Below are 14,382 nucleotides of genomic sequence, written 5' to 3' on the forward strand. Positions count from 1 at the left end.
TAAGGAAGTTCTGCCCGCACGCTGACCGCAGCTAGGCTCTCTGAGGACAGCCCATCTTATGAATTACTTGGAATTCCTTTGTACAAGAAACTTGTCTAACCCAGGCTTGATGGCGCACGCCTTTAATCCTGGCACCAAGGAGGCAAAGGCAGGTGCGTGTCTGTGAATTTGAGGCCAACCTGGTGTACATAGTGAATTCAAGGCCAGAGCTACAGGCTGAGGCCACGTCTTACAAAAAAAAAAAATAAATAAATAAAAAAACCAAGCAAGCAAAAGAGAAAGAAAGTTGTCTGATTCTCTTTGACGTGTGCATTCAGTCTTATGGCATGGTTCTCACTACTGCTGCTGCTTTGGTACCAGAGACTGAACTCAGGGATGGAACTCGTGAAGCCAGGCAAGCTACCCCACCACTGAGCAACATGACCAGCCCCATTTGTATTCATTTTTTTTTTTTATTTTGGGTGGGTTTTTTGTTGTTGTTCTTCTTTCTCTTTCTTTCTTTCTTTCTTTCTTTCTTTCTTTCTTTCTTTCTTTCTTTCTTTCTTTCTTTCTTTCACACAGGGTCTCGTGCAGCTCGAGCTAGCCCCAGATGTGGTCTGTGGATGCAGGTGGATTCCTCATTGTTCTGCCTCCAGTAGTGGGATTACAGTGTGTGCCACCATGCTGGCTTATGCTGTGCCAAATGGAACCAGAGCTTTGGGTGTGCTAGGCAAGTTTGTTTGTTTGTTTTTGTTTTTTTATCACTGGGCCATAGCCACAGCCCTGTATCTTTTGATGACATCCATGCGGCTACCTACATGTTAACTTTCTGCTTTGATTTATAAACAATGCTGCTCTATTTATTGTGTGGCTCATGTTCTAGCTTTGGCCACTGGAAGCTTCTTTCTTCTTGCTGTTTCCAGCCTGCTCAGCCCACCTTTCTGCCTCCATGCCCCAGCTTGCTGTGCTGGGGGCTTTCTCAGAGCCTGGGGTACTGTACATTTAAACACCCTCATCTTATTGAGGCGTGGCTTTGCTCAAAGGTTTTGACCTCTGAGCTAGCAGGATGGTTCAGCAGGTGCTTGATGCCTGGAGTTTGATACTAGCCCCACATGACCGAGGGAGAGAACTGACTCCCGTAAAGCTTTTCTTTGACTTCTGCATGCGCACTGTGGCACAGATAAATAAATATATAAATCTAATAAAATAAACAGGCTCACTGGCTGGCGGTGGCGTGGGCCCGGGAGAGCTGTCCCCACCCCTTACTGGCCATTGCATGGGGGTGACATGCGGGCTCCTAAGGGGTTCAGGCTAACCCAGCTACCACCTAAGCCCAGATCAGGGCTGTGAATTGGTACACTCCAACATCTAAGCCATCTGTGAGCGGCTGGAACACGTGCAGGGCCGGTCCTGTGGCATCCTGACAGCAGCATCTCCATGAGTCTGGGAAACAAACAGCAGGAGAGGAGACTTATCGGAGAGGTGCTGAAAAATGAATAAAATAGCCCTGGGTCGTGAGTGCACATGTCTGTAAGCCAGCTCTTGAGGGGGAGATGCAGGCAAATCTCTGAGCTCAAAGCCCGCCTGAGCTACGAAATTTGAGAATTGTTTTAAAAATGTGTTTTGTTGGTGGTGTTGTTGTTTTTTAAGTCCTGCCCTTAGGTGGCTCTCTGGACTCCTCAGCCTACAGTCAGATGCTATCGTTTTAGTCCTCATGGTTTCTTTCTCCTCTTAGCATGCGCCCCAGCACAGCTACAGAGTGGCTGAAGGAGTCCCTGCTAGGCATCCAGGGTCAGCCCTAAGGTTTGCAGGTGGGGGCCTCCTGATTCTGGAACTCTTTGTTAGCCTCTTACCCCACCCCTGCAGGGCCAATTCCTGGACTAGGGAAACCATTACAAGATTTCTCAAAATTAGCTGTGGATACCTGGCCTCGTAGCCAAGAGCAGGCCCACGCTTGCCCAAACCTAGTATAGCTTCAGTCTTTCAGGAATAGAGGGGGAAACTGAGATGAAGGACTTCCCTAAGGCCGCAGAGAGGTAGGTGGTGGCTGGGAAGTGAAGCCTGGTGGCCTTGGATTTCAGAGTGTGTGTGTTTTGCTCTGTTTTCACAATAGTGAGGATTGAACTGAGTATGTTAGGCAAGGGCTTCCTAAATTGCCCAAGCTGGCCTTGAGCTCACTCTGTAGCCCAGACAGGTCTTTAGCTTGTAATCCTCCTGCCTCAGCCTCTTAAGTATCTATTATGGTGGGCCTGTACCACAAGGCCTGGTTGCTGTCTTGCTTAAAACCTGCTAAACGGATCTGTGGCAGACGTGCCAAGCATCATACGTTGCCTCTGTTGAAAACACCATTCTGGAGCAGAGCTGTCTGATCCTACAATGTCCAAAGACTGTTCTAGAATAGCTAAGGTAAGAATAATATTCAAAAACATGTTACAGGGGTTCATTCTGCTTCAGGGATAGCAGCATATTCTAAATATTTGTGCAGGTTGGGGGCATACCCATGCCACAGCTCACATGTGGAGGACAGGGGAGAACCTCAGGTGTCTGTCGTCAGCTTTCGTAGTGTTTTGAGAGAGTCTCTCATTCACTAGCTGGCACACTAGCTCCAGGGATTCTGCCATATCTGCCTCCCACCTCTCCTTGTGAACACAGAGATTATAGGTGTACACTCCATTGTCTGGCTTTTATGTGGGTTCTTAGGATTTGAACTCAGATCTGCATGCTTGCACCACAACCTATTTCTCCCTGAGCCATAGCTCCAGTCTACAGTATAAGTACTATTATTTTTGTTTGTTTGTTTTGCTTTTCGAGACAGGGTTTCTTTGTGTAGCCTTGGCTGTCCTGGACTCACTTTGTAGACCAAGCTGGTCTCAAACTCACAGAGATCCACCTGCCTGTGCCTCCCAGAGTGCCAGGAGCCCCAGCTTAGTGTAAGTATTCTTTATGTATTAATTTAATCCTATGGTGTGTTCTAAAAGTAGAACCCTGTTACCAGCATTGCCACGTAACAGGAAGAAAAAGGAGAATACAGGGAGGTTAATCCAGCTGCCTGAAATCAAGCAGTGCCGCTGCTGCGGCCCAGGCAGGCTGGCTCCAGGGAAGAGTCTTGCTCTGGACAGAAATGCTGCTGTTTCACCACCCTTTTCTTATAAAGGGTAAAGAAATGATCTGGGTAGTTTCTCTCCTGCCTGGAAGGATGAAATCTGCAGCAAAATAGGCATCCTGACAGGCTGGGGCACAGAAGAACTTCTCACTCTTGCTCTACCTCTGTGCCCAGGCCTCAGAGTAGCTGCCCTGAGGTAACCCTGCCTCTGGGCATGTGTGGGTGTCGGTGGCAAAGCCACTGGAGGATGAGCATAACAAAGTCACTTGCTGTTTGTTACATCCGGGAGATGCTTCGGAAGTTGGCTGCCTTCAAGAGGGGAAGTTCTGCAGGAGAAAGCTCTGGGAACCAAGAGTGCAGGCCCCAGGCTGTGCCAGCAGGCCCTCCACAGGGCAGCCCCACCCTTTCCCTCCCATCAAGAACCAGAGTGCCTCCACAGTACTCACTTCCAGAGAGAAGGACCCCACAGCAGACAGCATGCCCTTCTTGTGGCTGAGGTACCCTGTTCTCTTAGCATCGAGTTAAATTACCCACCATAAGCAGTTTATGTTATTTACAGTTCAAAGGGAACCTGAGGCAGCTTCCTCTAACACACACATGACAACAGTTAAAAATAGAGCGAGAGAGCAGAAACCAGAGAGGGGACAGCAGGAGGCCACGGTATGAGGAACTTGAGGAATGAGGGTAAATGTACCCGAAAATCAAATTTAGTTAGAATTTTCTGGTACCCTGAGTGAAAAGGAGTGTTACCCTAAGTTCCAGTGGCTGGGCCCTCAGTAAAGAAGGATATTGGTACTTTTGGACGGTGGAATTTTCTCAGGCAAAGAGCCTCACAATGACGGTAAGGCAAGGCATGAGGACCCAGACTAGGTTGGCTGCTTATTGACTGTTGCATCCTGCAATGACTGACTGTCCATTAATGAGGAGACTTAATGATGAAACTAAGTGTCCTGGGAAGCTGTGGGGAACAAAGAGGATGGTGGAAAAGCATGTATTGGCACATGGCAGCTCTTGCATAGTAAAGGCATAATTGGGATCGTTGTCACCCAGACATACCCATTTGTAAAATTTTTAGTATGTTTGTACATGTGTATGAGAGAGATGATGGTGGTGGTGGTGGTGGTGGTGATGATGATGATGATGATGATGATGATACAAGCATAAAGTTAATGGAAGAGCAGCTTTTGGGAGTCAGTTCTCTCTACCATGAAAGTTTTGAGGGTTGAACTCAGGTCATCAGACTTGGTAACAAGAGCCTTTATCCACTCCAACTGCTAGCCAGTCTTTGTTTTGTTTTTGAGACAAGGTGTGCTGGCTATTTTTACGTCAACATGACACAAGCTAGTGTCCTCGGAGAGAAGGGAGTCTTAGTTGGGAAAACTCCTTTCTAAGATGGGACCCCAAGCAAGCCTGCAGGGCATTTCATAATTAGTGACTGATGTGGGAAGGCCCAGCCCATTGTGGCTTTGGCTTCTGTAAGAAAGGAGGGTGAGCAAGCCATGTGAGCGAGTCATTAAGCAGCACTTGCTCAGGGCCTCTGCATCGGCTCCTGCCTCCAGGTTCCTGCCCTGCTTAAATTTCTGTCCTGACTTCCAACGACGAACAGTGATATGGAACTATAAGCCAAATAAGCCCTTTCCCCCTCAAGCTGCTTTGGTCATGGTGTAGTAACCCTAACTAAGACAAGTTGGTACCAGGATACTGGAGTTTTGCTGTGACAGACCTGACCATGTTTTGGGGAGGATTGTGGAAGGACTCTGGAACTTTGGGCTAGAAAAGCCATTGAGTGTTGAGAGCTGAGTGAGCTGTTCTGTAGGAGCTTGGAAGATAAGAATGTTGAGTGCAGATAATGGAGGCCTAGCTGTGAAGTTTCAGAGGAATGTTTAAATATTATCAGGGCCATTTGCTGTCTTGACTTGAGATTCTGACATTCTGGTCAGCTGGGGCTGAAGAGTCACCTGTGATTAACAGGAGACCAGCCCCACTGAAATGAAACCTTTGCATTACTGGGACAATTGATGCTGGTCAGCTGGAGCAAGACATTAGCAGTGATTAAGAAGAGACCAGAATCACTGAGGTGAAATCTTCTGGAGTTTCCTGAGAGCACAGAGAAGCTGTAGTTCAGGGGCAACCAGGATTATACTGAGCGCTGGCAGCTGAACTTGGTAGTGTAGGAGTCAGCCAGGTGGTGCTAGTTTTGAAGGCACGATGGGGTCATACAGAGCAGCTGGCACTTCGAGACCCCAGCGAGGCCTCTGGTGAAGGTGCAGCTTCAGCTGCGGTTGAAGACCCGGGATTAAAAGTGTCATGTAGAGAGGTTGAAGCTTAGCACCATGAAGAGAGCCCAGGAAAGACTATAGTGAAAGTACAGCCTCGTTGCAGCAGGAGACTCCAGCCTTTTGGAGATGCCAGTGCCATGGGATGACCATCAAGACAGCAGCAGCGGTGGGGTGGAGCCGGCCAGAGCCTAAAAGACAAGCTGCTGTAGAGGGCAGAGCCAGAGAAGGAACCCACGCCCTTCGGAGGAGCCCAGAAGATAATGAGTGAGTCCCAGACAATGAAGACTGAGCTAGTTAGAATGCTGGCGTTCGGTTTTTTGCTGTATTCAGATTGTCTGTGCCCTGGTTCTTCCCTCTTGAGTTAAGAAAGTGCTTAATTTAGTTTTGATTTTACAGGAGCCACAGTTGAGAGACTTTAAACTTAAAAAAATATTTTTGGAGTTTTACAAAGAATTTGGATTTTAAAAGAGACTGGATATTTTTTAAAAGATAATTTTTGGTTGTTTGTTGTTTGTTTTTGTTTTTTGAGGCAGGGTTTCTCTGTGTATAGCTTTGGCTGTCCTGGAACTCACTCTCTATACCAGGTTGGCCTGGAACTCGTAGAGATCCACCTGCCTCTGCCTCCTGAGTGCTGGAGTGCTGTTGCCATTGCCACACGGCAAGAGACAATTTTTAGTGAATTTGTAAGGCTGTTAGAGTTTTTGCGTCTGTAAAATATTTTATATCGTGATGTCTTTATTAATGTTCATCTTAGGAATGAACAAGAAAGGTAGCGGCTTAACAGAGATGCATTTGTATATCAAGGGGTCAGCTTCGTGACTAGTTTTATGTCATCCTTGAGTTTGACCTCAGGGAGGAGGGAGCCTCACCTGAGGAAATGCTGCCTAAGGCTGGACTTCAGGTGAGCCTGTGGGGCAGTGTCTTAATGATGGGTGTAGGTGTGGCCTACCCTGGGCTGTGATCCTGGGTTCTACAAGAAAGCAGGCTGAGCAAGCCACTAAGCAGCACCCCTCCATGGCCTCTGCATCAATTACCTGCCTCCAGGTTCCCGACCTGCTTGAGTTCCTGTCCTGTTGTAAGTTCTTGTCCTGACTTCCTATGGTGATAAACAGTGATATGGAAGTGTAAGCTAAATTAAAAAGAAAAGAAAAGAAAACACCTTCCCTCCCCAAGTTGCTTTGGTCATGGTGTTTCATTACAGCAATAGTGACTCTAACACACCAGGTGTCATGCAGCCCAGGCTGGCCTTGAACTTGCTGTGTAGCTGAGGATGACTGCACTTCTGAGCCTTCCGTCTCCACCTCCTGAGGGCAGGGATGATGGGCGGCAGGGGTGGTGGGGACGGAAGCCAGGGCTTTGTGCACACTAGGCAAGCACTCCACCAACTGAGTCCCACCCCATGCTCCCAAAAGTTATTTTGAAGTTGCAGATGTATTCCTCATCTGCCTCGGGACTGGTGTTGGCATATCCCCTGTATTCTTCCTTACTCCCAGCTTTGCCTTGGCCGTGGTGGAAGCCTCTGCCATCATCAGAGCCTATAGGGTGAAGTCAGTCTGTGCGCTGGGCGTCCTAGTGAGAGGAGAATCTGGTGTGTTCCCTGAAAGGGGCCTGAAAGTCAGCATCTCTGAGAGTCTCCAGCTGAATCGAGAGCCCACAGCCTCCCTCTGAGACAGCTCAGCCTACACAGTAACCTGCACCAAATCCCCTTTTCTTCCCAGACAGAAATGGAGAACTCTCTGATGGTCCTGGTTCTGACTCTTCAGTCCCAAGAGAGGCGGGAGCAAGGACCTGCTAGCCTCCGACTGTGCCACGTGTACCACATTTGGGAAGGAACCCAAATACCTTCTGAGCCTTGGCGTCTGTCCTGTTGGTTCCTGTTGCAACAGTGATAGCTATTTCATGGGAGTGCCACTTGCTTCACAGCAAAGCTGGTTCTTAGCATGCTGAAGGCCCCAGGTTCCACCCCCAGCACCCAAATCATCCTCAGAACAAGAGCTTTTTCTGCGCATGGTGGCACTAGCCTTTAAACCCATCATTTGAAGACCAGACACAGGTGGATCTCTGAGTTCGAGGCCAGCCTGTTCTACATAGTGAGTTCTGGGCCAGTTGGAGCTACATAGTGAGATCTTGTCTTTAAAAAAAAAGCAGGCGCTTTACCTCCCTCCGGAGTTGAAAAGGATCAAGTGAGTTAAGCTAGGCTCAGCCAAATGATCCTAGAAGACAGAAAGTTACGGCAATTACAGACAAGCCTAGCTATTCACTTCATTCATTCGTTTCTTTGTTTATGTATTAGAGACAGAATCTCCCTAAGTAGCCTTGGCTGGTCTGGAACTCACTATGTAGAAAAGGCTGGCCTCGAACTCAGAGATCTGCTTGCCTCTCTGCCTCCCCAATGCTGGGATAAACACAAGCTCCTCTATACCCAGCCAACCACGGATGGTCTTTATTTTATTTTTGAGATAGGCTCTCTTTAGCCCTACCTGTCCTAGAACTCACCACGTAGACCAGGCTGGCTTGGAAGTCAGAGACCTACGTGCCTCTGCCCAAGTGCTGAGATTAAGGGCCTGTGTGACCGCACCTGGCTATCTAACGTTCTTAAAGGACCTTTGAGACTAACAGGCCGCCTCTGTCATGCTTTGGCCTCCCTTTTTCGTGGGTGCCATGACAGCAGTCACTCACCCTGGAGCGCTGCGGCCTGTCGAGGTTCGGCTTTCTTGCTCTTTTCTGAGTGAGCGTGGCGATGCTCAGGTCCTCCGGACCTTTATCTGGCAGTGTGCCTTTTACAGCAAGACAAAACTTTTGTTTGAACGGTACCAGCAGCTGCAGGGTTCAGAGGCACCTGCCGGCTGCCCTTGCAGCCCGGCTGGGCTGGGGGCGTGGCTGGAGAGGTGGGGGGGGAGCAGTTGTTTTTCCTGTTATCTGTAGAAAGGAAACAAAGTGGGAAGTGGAGTGTGGGACTGTCAGTGGGTGGGCCGTCCCGCTGCGCGCCCCGCCCCCGGCTCACTCGCGCCCTGCCTGCGGGCCCAACCGCTCCGGGCTGTGAGCGCTGTCCATGGAGTGCATCACCGAAGGTAGGAAGATTGTGGTGGTGGTGGTGGGGGGGCGCTCAGGCGGCGCGGGGCTGGCTCTCCCGCACAGTCCCAGCGCGCACAGCCCGTGCGCCCTGACTTCGGGCGCCTCCTGGCGTCTAGCAAGACAGTGGATGCCTGCGGAGCCGGGCTTCGGAGACCTGGGCCTGAGCTGCCCTCGGGTACCCGAGGTCCCCCGTGCGAGCATCTCCCCTGCGCCTGCATCTTCCCTACACCCGTCGCTGTGCGTCCCAATCTCTGGAGCAGGGGCTCTCCGACCCCGCCGGGTAGCTGAGGTCTGTGTTTCGCTCTAGGTGTCTGGGTCGCTGAGAGGCTGAGCCCCAGCAGGGTGACCCAGGCAAGGCAGCCCAGACACAGGGACTGGGCGCGTCAAGATCCTTTGCAGCCTGGCTCTGCGGTCCTTCCAGCATCTTCACAGATGGTCAGGGCTGGCTAGGGGCACGTTTCTGGGCCCCCCCTTCCCCGTCTCTCCACTGCCAGTGCTGCTTGCCGTGGGAGTTTTGGACCCAGGCGAGGGCTAGATCACTCTTCAGATCTGCGGCTGAGCCGGGGTTACGGTGGCAAAACCGCCTCCAGCTTTGCATTTCCGGATCTCTCTGTCTTTTTAATATATATTCTTTGCCGGTAAATCAGCCTGAATGGGACTCTAAAATTTTTTTAGTTTCCTGTTCTTATTTCTACTTCCTCTTCTGTACTTCATCCTTAAGAGATAGGAGGACCAGGAGGACCATCATGGCCTAGGATAGGGGTGCTGCTAAGGTGGTCGTGTACTTCCCTGGCGGAGAGGTGAAGACCCCAGGACTCAGGAAGGGACTAATGGCAGAGGAGGACATGCGTGCTCTGGACGTAGAGGCTGAGATAGTCAGGGCATGAAACACCTACATACTGGGGCCTCATCCCTTAAAATTCCCCCACTTAGCAGATGGAATCTGGGGTTTGCAATGGAATCGGTTCAGGCTCTGCCAGAAGCTGGGACCTGTCAGTTTGCACTCTCACCAGACAGTAAAGCTTCTGCACCAGGACTCGAAGAAGCCCACCCTCAAATGCCATCTGAGACATGGGGCAAAGGCTTCCGTGTATGTAGGATGAGTGTGCCGTTGGGAGGGAGGAAGGGGAAAGAGAGAGAGGTGGTCAGGGAGGGGCTCACTGCCTGCTTCAAAGGGACTTAGAAAGTAAGGGTGTAATCCCTGGGTTCTCATCCCTGACGCTTACAGGTCCCTGATAGTGCCTCCAAGTTCTTGGCAATTTAATTCTACCATAGAGACTTCCCCAACAAACTCGGCCGTTTTACGTACAAAAGCATGCCTGAGAAACATGCCGTGGGCTCCGTCCCTTCCCTGGCCCAGCGGCATTGACCTGATGTATTAGGACTAGAGACTGTGCAAAGAGCAAGGCAGGTAGGGAAAGTACAGGCTTCTGGGATGGGCACGGGAGGGTCGGCACAGGACAGAGCCAGAGTGGTTGTGGATGGTGAGGGGTTGCTTCCTGCTTTGCTGTGTTTTCTATCAACTGTACCGTAGGAGGGGGAAGTGAATGTGCAATGGATGAAGCAATCCCCCTTTGGCTGCCCTTTTCAAAATTATTTTTGTTCAGAGAGTGGTTCCCTAGCTCTGTGGGTCCAGAGCCCCAGCAAATGTTTCATTAGGATGGGACCTTACGAAAGCTTCCTAAGACTCCTCAGGGACCCTGTGTGTTTCCCCAAGAAGTCTGATAGCAGGGCTGGTCCAAAGGCAAGTGCCCCTGGAGGATGGGCAAGGAGAACCCAGAACAGCGCACGTGTGCTGAGGTAATGAATGACTAGCCTCCAGCCTGGAGGGCAGCGGGAGCCAGGCTTGTTTTGGCAGTGTGAAGAATACCAGGTTTGTTCTGGAAATAGCATCCACGAGCAAAACAGTGCCCACTGCAGACCTCCGCTTGGTCCTGCTTTTCATCGCTCACACTGAATGGTCATTGAAGTGGCTGCTGGAAATCCCCAGCCATCATATCAGAAATGCTGCCAGTTTCAAGGTGGAAAGAAAACATCAGTCCGGGAACCTCCCTGATCTTTCTTTGCAGCCAAACACGCTGTGTGACTTTCTGTGGGGTGCACCAAACTATGCCTTCCCCCTCCCAGCGCCAGGGCTGTCCCTGGGGCCTAAGAAAGTTCCCCTTCCGGTTGAATATGCATGCATGCATGCATGCGAACCCTTGAGGCTTTGAGGGTGGCTGAGGGTCAGGCTGCTGCTGGAGAAGGATGTTATAGAAGGCATCCGTGCTGGGTGTGGTGTGCCGGCCGGGGATGGATGTGCCGGCTCTTGGTGGAGAAACTGCTTCCGTTTACAGAGAACTTGAGGGGTGGCGGGGAGCAGTGGGAGTGGGGAATGAATGCACTGAGAGACTCAGAAGAGGAGCAACTTGCTTGGGCTTCTAGGTCCTGTTGGGATGGTGCGGTTGGTTCCTGCCGCGTGCTGTGACAAAGGAGCAAGTTTTGTGCCATAAAACAGATTTCTATTCCCGAACCACAAGTTTGAAGTCGGGGTCCCAGCAGGCTTGTGTCCCCTACCAGTACTTTAGAGTAGATCTTGCCGCCTCCTAGCTGCAGATGGCTCCAGGCTGCTCTGGGCTCACATGCCTCTGCCCTCAGATGGCCATCTCCTCCCCTCTGTGTGGTTGTCTCCTGTGAGAACCCTTGTCCTTGGGTGTAGGACCACTCAAGGGTTTTCAGGAGGAAGCCACATTTAACCTCACTAGTTAAAGTCAAAAAGTCATTCGGTAACTTACACATGGAAGGAGCCCTTCTCCAGGGCTGGGGAGATGGTTCTGTGGAGTGCACTTACCTGAATCCTGGCCCACGAACCCAGGTTTAGAAACAATAAAACCCAAGCCTGGTGTGTGGCAGTCCCAACACCCGGAAGACAAACACGGGGAGCAGACTCCAGGGGTCCACCGGCGAGCCCTGGCTGAGGAGAAGCCCTATCTTGGGCTGGCGAGATGGCTCAGCAGGTGAAGGTGCTTGCTGCCCGAAGATGACGACCCAGGGCTCACGTAAAGGTAGAGGGAGGAAGCTGTGTCCACAAGGTTGTATTCTGACCTCCACGTGTGTGCTGGGGCACATCCCGCACCACACAGGTAGAAAATAACAAAGAATTTATAGGGGCTGGAGAGATGGATCCATGATTAAGAGCACTTAACTGCTCTTCCGGAGACCCAGAGTTGGGTTTCCTGCTCGCAGCCGCCTGTAACTCTCTCCAAAGGCTCCACTGCCCCTTCTCCGGCTTCCATGGCACCTGCCCGCATGGCATTGACTCACAGACACATACACAGAATTTTTTTAAATTAAAAATCTTTTTGTATTTCATTTCATTTCATTTCATTCTTTTTTTCTTTCTTGGTTTTCAAGACAGGGTTTCTCTGTGCAGCTTTGTCCTAGACTCGCTTTGTAGACCAGGCTGCTTCGAACTCAGAGATCCGTGTGCCTCTGCCTCCTTGAGTGCTGGTACTGTTTGTTTTCTAAGACAGGGCTTCTCTGTGTATCCCGGCTCTCCTGCAACTCACTCTGGCCATCCCTCCCGCTGGCCTCCGTCTTGGAGATCTACCCATCTCTGACTCCCAAGTGCTCAGATTAAAGGTGTGCACCACTGCCGCCACCCAGAAAAAAATTAAAAAACAAAAAACTGTCTTGCCAGTCAATGGGTGGTGCACGCCTTTAATCCCAGCACTGAGAGGCAGAGGCAGGTGGATTTACATGAGTTTGAGGACAGCCTGGTCTACAAAGCAAGTTCTAGGACACAGAGAAACCTTGTCTCAAAAAATAGAACAAAACCAAACAACAAAACCCCTGTCCTAAAATAAGGTGGACAATGTAGCAGAGAATCAGCACCGAGGTCTTCATCTGGCCTCCCTCCACATGCACACACATGCACACATGCTTGAGCTCATGTGCTTCCTCTTTCCAAATACAAACATTTTTTTTTTTCAATCAGTGATTGCTCCCAGGGCGAAGGCACCCTTGGGAGCCACTCACCAGAGCAAAGGGAGTGTTCTGTATGCCTTTTCCAAGGAAAGAGCCATTGTCTTCTCCCTCCTTCTGTCCTGTCCTGCCTCTTCCGCAGGGTGACCATAGGCTGGTGTTTCAGTTCCCAGTGGTCTCTGCTGAACTGCTGTCCCAAGCCTCCCTCCTGCTTCCCTTTCCCTGGCTTTGTGAGTGGCATCGGCCTTCTATTCAGTTCTGCCTGGAGAGGATGCGTGGGACTCCCTGGGAAGGCTGGGTGCCCTTGGCTCATTTCCCTCCTTCGCTTTCCTGCTCATCTCTCCTGTTTCAGCAGGGGCTGGGGGTAACAGCAGGGTCTCTCTCTTCCTCTCCTTCCCTCCCTCCCTCCCTCCTTCCCTCCCTCCCTCCCTCCCTCCCCTCTCCCTCCTCGGTCTGTCTTCACTGAGTCCCCATGTCCTCCTTGGGGACTGTAACTTGCCTGACAGGCTTCATGAGATTGGATTTTAGCTGTTCGAAGGGATTTGGGGAGCCCCCATTACTGAAGGTTACAGGAAGCACGAGGGAACATGATGGGCTCAGGGGTACCCAGGGACCCTGGCAGTGCTGTTGCTCTGCTACCTCTGCTCTACTGGGGACATTACTTTTTCTTGTTGCTGTGGAAGCTGGAGTAGTGTGTCCTAGAAGAGAAAGCTTAGCCCTGCTGCTGAGCCTTTGGGAAAGGGTGAGGGCAGGATCCCCACACAGACAGTCAGGGTCGAGGCTGGGAGCCTCGCCTGAGTGTGAAACCCAGGCTCTTCTTCCTGGGAGTCCAGCTCCCTCGAGTGGCCCCTTCCAGCCTCAGCTGCTTTAAAATTGCAGAAACAGGTGGATCTCTGAGTTCAAGGACAGCCTAAGCTACATAGACAAGACCCGTGTCAAAAAACAACAACAACAATTCTTTTTAATGTGTTGAAGTTATTTGTGTGTATGTGTGGGTAGTGCTGCCATTCTGTCCCCTTAGGGCTGGATTGAGGTGGTATGAGCCATCCTGCCTGAGTGCTGAAACCTAGTGGGTTCCTCCAAGAGCAGACAGTGCTCTTAACCACTGAGCCATCTCTCTGGGGCTTCTTTTCCTGCCAAGTGACCTTGGGTTAAGTGCTTGACCTTCTGCGCCTTAGAGGCAGTGGCTGTAACAGTGGCCATTTAAAAATGTTCATGAGTGGATAAAGGGGCCAGACACAACAAGACAGATGATGTCTGAAAAGTCTCTGGGGGAGACCTCTGTACCCCTGTGATTTCTCCTCTCCCCATTTTTAACCCCCGACAGCTGTTCTCTTGTCTTTATGAACTTGACAACTCTCTAGGTACCTCATGTAATAAAAATATAGGATAATACAGCCCCATCTTTGAGACAGGGTCTCGGGTAGCTCAGCTTGGCTTAAAACTCACTCTATAGCTGAGGATGGCCTTGAACCCTTGGTCTCCTTGCCTATGTCTCCCCAGGGCTGGAATGACAGACTGCACTCACCATGCCCAGCGAGGTATGCTTTTGTGTTTGGCTGTGTGTGCATACCTGTGGAGGCCGGAAGAGGACAGATGGTGTCTTCCTCTATCTTTATTTCTTCTGTATTCCCTTAAGAAAGGGTCTCAACCAGGTGGTGGTGGCACACACATTTAATCCCAGCACTGGGGAGGCGGAGGCAGGCAAATCTCTGTGAGTTCAAGGCCAGCCTGGTCTACAGAGTGAATTCCAGGACATCCAGGACTACACAGAGAAACCCTGTCTCAAAAAACAAATACAAGCAAACCAAACAAAACAAAATAAAAAAGACAGGGTCTCAAGAAGAACTTGAAACTGGGCCTTTCTACTGTAGACTGCCTGGCCATTGAGCTCCTGGGAGCCATCTCTCCCTACCCCCACCAAGTTGGGGCTTACAGGCACTTGTAACCATGCCTGGCTTGTACATGGGTGCTGGGAATCCA

The 14,382-nt window shown here is 50.7% G+C and overlaps 1 protein-coding gene across 3 annotated transcripts in view; it reads left to right on the top strand.

Annotated features, from left to right (window-relative positions):
- The first annotated feature begins 3,783 nt into the window (after nt 1-3,783).
- Pik3cd (phosphatidylinositol-4,5-bisphosphate 3-kinase catalytic subunit delta) overlaps nt 3,784-14,382 on the top strand; it is a 47,961-nt gene continuing 37,362 nt past the window's right edge. For 2 of the 3 annotated variants that reach the window (XM_060379044.1, XM_021662709.2), the window contains exon 1: nt 8,332-8,432. The gene's annotated coding sequence lies outside the window, so the exon portion shown is untranslated. Of the gene's footprint in view, nt 3,924-8,331; nt 8,433-14,382 lie in introns of those variants that run through there. The other variant, XM_060379042.1, reaches the window with a different exon arrangement.

This window comes from Meriones unguiculatus, chromosome 3 (genome assembly GCF_030254825.1).
Source record: "Meriones unguiculatus strain TT.TT164.6M chromosome 3, Bangor_MerUng_6.1, whole genome shotgun sequence".
NCBI classification, from domain to species: domain Eukaryota; kingdom Metazoa; phylum Chordata; class Mammalia; order Rodentia; family Muridae; genus Meriones; species Meriones unguiculatus.